This window comes from Engraulis encrasicolus, chromosome 22, assembly GCF_034702125.1.
Source record: "Engraulis encrasicolus isolate BLACKSEA-1 chromosome 22, IST_EnEncr_1.0, whole genome shotgun sequence".
Lineage (NCBI taxonomy): Eukaryota > Metazoa > Chordata > Actinopteri > Clupeiformes > Engraulidae > Engraulis > Engraulis encrasicolus.
In genome coordinates, this window is record NC_085878.1 from 15,615,874 (window position 1) to 15,620,980 (window position 5,107).

The following is a 5,107-nucleotide window of genomic DNA, read 5'->3' on the forward strand; positions in this document are numbered from 1 at the left end:
TTCAGCCTGGGATGGTTTTTAAATTGACAACCATAATTAAACCTCAGTATGGTAAACCAGCCTATAATTTAAGACTTTCCTTTCAATCAGTGACTGTTGTCATTCTGTCTTAACGTTTCCTTGACACAAAAATCTAAAAAAAAAATTGTTTAAATCGCGTTCTATGAACCTCACCCACATTCACAAGGGTTTTTTATTTGAAACGTGTAAAAGGTGTCATTCAGAAATATTAGGTGCGACTTGCCACTGAAGTTGTCATACAATATTATGTGCCACAATAGTGCTATTGGGACTTGCTATGCATATTGAAATCAATCATGCAGTCCTTTGCAATATATCACATACTGTACGTGTATATGCCACTTTGTGCAGTGGAAGTTTCAACATGTATCGCGGTGGGGTACTTTTTTTCCTTGAAATACCACTTAAACACAACAGGAATATGAGGCTTTGGACCGTATTTTTGACTCAAGAAGCACCGACATACCGACATATTTTGCCAAAAGCAAATACAGTATACAGCATAACTATATTACAGCAATTCAATGGATTACAGCATTACCATATATCTTCTTGCAGAGAACCTCTTACCATATACTGTACTATATATAGCCTATATTGTATCGTTTTTCTTCTATGTGTAAGGAATATATTTGAGTCTACTTTAAAAATAACCCCTCTACTATCTTAAATCAGTCATGACAGCTGTGATTATAACACTACTGTTCTATTTATCCTTTTTCTGCCAAATGCCGTAGCACTTTATAACCCACACTTCTCACAGTTCCTAATGCACACATTTGGTTTTCAGTTTCACCCATCTTCTTCCAATGCATTGCAATGCATGTCACATACTTGTCTGCTGTCGTTCAAAATATACTGTACACACATATTCAAATTCAGTGGGGTGAAAAGCTACTGTACAGAAAAACACAAGTGTATGGGTGCCTCTTAAAGTAGCCTTTGGCATATGGTGTAATAGTGTTGTGATGTGTGTATTTTAGAGTGTTTAGAGCGCTTCCTTTTGGACACTGGGTAAATGTAAGCCTGTTTGGCCGTGCCTATGGGGTGCTCTGTCTGTGGTTGTGGTTGTGATCACGTGCATTATCTTATAAACACATAGTACTCATAACGGAATAGGTGTCACCAGTCTGTACTGTAGCAGTTTTGTCAAGATCAAGAAATAAATGTATTTTTCTAGACCAGGAAACTGTGTGTCTTTGTATATTTCTATGCCTATAACTCTGTGCCTCAACATGTCATAATGTCCAAATGCATTAGTACTGACCTTACAAACAAAGCAGAGAGCCATGTATATTTGAGCCATGTTTGTATGAAAATAATATTGTATTGTAGAAACAGAATGACCTTAGCTAACAACGTAATGTCAGTCTTTACACATTGTGTTACACCAAAAATCTGAGTGGTACAGATTCTGCAGATTTGATGAAAAACAAAACCCAAGAAACTAACTGAAGGCTAATGCCTCTCATCACACGGTAAAGGATCTGTGTATGCTGTATTATGCATCTCCTTCAAACTGATTCATTTCATACTTGTGTGAGAAATATTCTCCTGCACACACATCATGAAGATGTTAATGATTCTTTTGACAACTGTTGGGAAGACCTGTTTTGCCCTGTGTGGATACAGAAAGATCAGTTGTTCTTTCCACAGCAAAGCAATTAATAACCATTATGGCAAGATAATGTCTCTTTGCCAATGATGCACATCCAGTCAATTTCAAGGTTTACACTCCATCGTCGAACAAATGTTAATTGCTTTTCTTCTAGTGACTGTTGCGATGCAATAACAGTAAAAAATCCCCATCGTTTCATGGATTCCTCACTGTAGAAGAGGCAGAAAGAGAAGTGGTGTGTGTGAAATTGCCTTTGTTTGCGTTTTGAGGGGGTCTCTCTCTTCACGTCGCTCTGTTGACCTCAGTGTGTTTAATTGAACAACAGATTCAACTTTAGATTGCGTTTGTTTTTTAAACTCTTCTGCCTTCAGGTTGGTTTACTCCCAAAATGTTTTTAGAATGTTTTTAAAGAAAAAAAAAAGACATTATAAGAATACACAGATAAAGTTAGTGATTATATGATTAAAGACTTGGGTGCTATAAAGCCATATTTATTTTTCTATACTGGTATTGACATGCTCCAAAACTACATTCTTCATTAGGCCAAGACGTTTAGTGCCACTTCTGACCACTACCACTTCTACATCACCACTCTGTACTGCTACTAGTAGTAGTGCTGCTACTAGCTGTGCTACTACGGGGTCACCCCTATGTTCCCTGGGTCCTATGTTCCCCGGGTCCTATGTTCCCCGGGTCCTATGTTCCCCGGGCCCTATGTTCCCCGGGTCCTATGTTCCCCGGGTCCTATGTTCCCCTCCACTGGGGAACATAGGACCCTTTTTTCAAAAAAGGGTTCTATGTTCCCCACTGCTTCAAAGTAGACTGCTGCCACATGGCAAAGTGCAGGCTGCTGTTGCAACTGTGACAGGTTAGGTTTAGGGATAGTTTTGATCAGGGCACAAATTGAAAACTCAGAAACATTGCATTACTGACAGGTTAGGTTTAGGGATGGTTTTGGGAAGGGCACAATTTGAAAACTCGGAAACATACAACATACAACAAACATACTCGTTCCCATACAAAGACAGGGGAACATAGGACCCGGGGAACATAGGTACGCTCCCGCTACTACTGCTACTACTACTACTACTACTACTACTACTACTACTATGACTACTATTACTACTACTACTACGACTACTACTACTACTACTACTACTACTAATACTACTACCAGAGTCTGCACCTTATTGTCAATATTTGGTTCTATCATCATCAGCAGCAGAGACATTACAATCATCATTATCATCATCAGCAGCAGCAGCAGCAGCATCATCATAGTGCATTTAATTTTTGGTTTGGTTGCGTGCAGCAGGCCTTCTAAAACCCAAACACAGACAAATAACCAGGCAACTTGCATAAGGAATGCAACCACATGCAAATGCGTCTGATGAACTGAAGATGAACTGAGAACTTAATGAGGATTAAAAAACATGTTTTACAGCAACAGTGTTACTGGGTACATTCAGGCAACAAGACAGACAGAAAGCAAATCACAGAGCATGGCAAAATGTTACTGAACCTAAATGGTCGGGCCACATTTGGCATGTTTTGAAGTGCAACAGCCAGAAAAATCATCTTTTCGACCCGAGATATTTCGGCACAGATGTCCCTCTTTGTTTCTGTTTTTGTCCTGCAGCAGAGCTGACAAATGCAGTCATGCACACAGACACAAACACACGCATGCATGCACACACACACTCATATATGCACGCACACACTCACATATGCACGCGCACACACACGCACGCACGCACGCACGCACGCACACACACACACACACACACATGCACACAGAGAGAGAGAGAGAGAATTCGAATGAGGAACATTAGGCCTGTTTACTGAACAGACACATGACACAAGCACAAGAGTATTTTTCCTTAGCATTTTTGTGCTGCTACGGTCTTGTAGCCACATAACGGTTCGGCATTAGACTGCTATGCCGGCGACCTGGGTTCGATTCCAGCCCAGGTCATTTGCCAGTCCCTCCCCTTCCCTCTCCCCACTCATTTCTTGTCTGTCCATCACTATCCTGTCCCAAAGGCAAAAAGCCCCCAAAAAGGGTCAACGTCAGGTGCATTGTCATAAGATGAAATATAAAATTGTATTGATACTGTTGACAAAGACACAGGAATGTTGCTCATTGTTAAATATTTAACAGACAAAGGAAATCTTACTGTGTCAAGCAGTGCAATGCAACCTGCCTTGCCCACAGTAAAAACCATAAATAAAACACTTCTTCTGTCACTGTCAAAACATTAAAACAGCTTCTCTTTTCAAGATCATTTAAATAACATTAGTCCATCCTGAGCCAATTGCTTATGGACTTAGCAGAACTTTTTGAACGCGTAATTCAGAATCCATATATCACATAAGGACCTATTTACAAAATTAGACTCGTGCAGCTTACTTTCTTTCTTGGCCATACACTCTGCTTCTGCCTGCACATTTGCAGGCCCACGTCCTGGTGTGGGAAAAAGAGAAATGAACTGGCTGGTTCTAACATTGTTTGCAATAGGGATGGCTTATAGAGTGCATGGAAATGGAAATAAAAACCTTTCTGGTTTTGGTTAGACAATCATGCCAAACAGAAGCAGTGAAATGGCTGCCGTTTGTGGAATTAAGTTGTGAGCATTGCAGCTGAAGTCTAATTTATTTGTGTAGGTCTACTGTGCTGGCTTGCATCACACAAGTTAATACATATCCCCAGTTTTATATTAACAAATGCCATCACATATTTTGTGCCAAGGATCAGGCACACTTACTTAGCAGCTTAAATATAATCATTTTAAATTAGAAAGTCTTGGCACCAGTGTACCTAAATATACCTGAATATAATAATACCAATGATTTAGCGATGTAGGCTTTTAGCTTATAGGACTTTCACTTTATTTTGAGATATCTCTCATCTCTATCTTTTGATAGCCTATAAATGTACTGTGTTTTGTAATATTTTGAGATAATTTAATGTTGTCTGCTTGCTTTGAAATTGAACCTGAATGCTGTTCTGCTTCCTAGGTTCAACACAAATGACATCAAATGTGATAATGGATCAGATTCATTGATGGATTAATAAATGAATGAATGAATGAATTAATTTATTTATTCATTCATTCATCACTGCAGGCAATATGGCTAAAAACACAGACCATCCTAGTGATTCACAAACTTTAAAATGATTAGGCCCCCCTGACATGGTCCGAGCCACACTTTTTTCTTTTTTTTTCCTGTGCACCGCCGTTCACAAGTCAATGTACGTAGTTCCTGCATCCTTAGATCCATGCAACAGCAGGAAGCATAATATATAGGCCTATAGACCAGGGGTGGGGAACCTATGTTTCGACGGCCGTTTGTGGCCCTTGAGGCCATTTTATCCAGCCCTTGATATGATTTAAATGTTACGCATCTTCACATGAAATATGACATATTTTGTAAAAGAATCATAGAAATTCCATTTACATTACAATT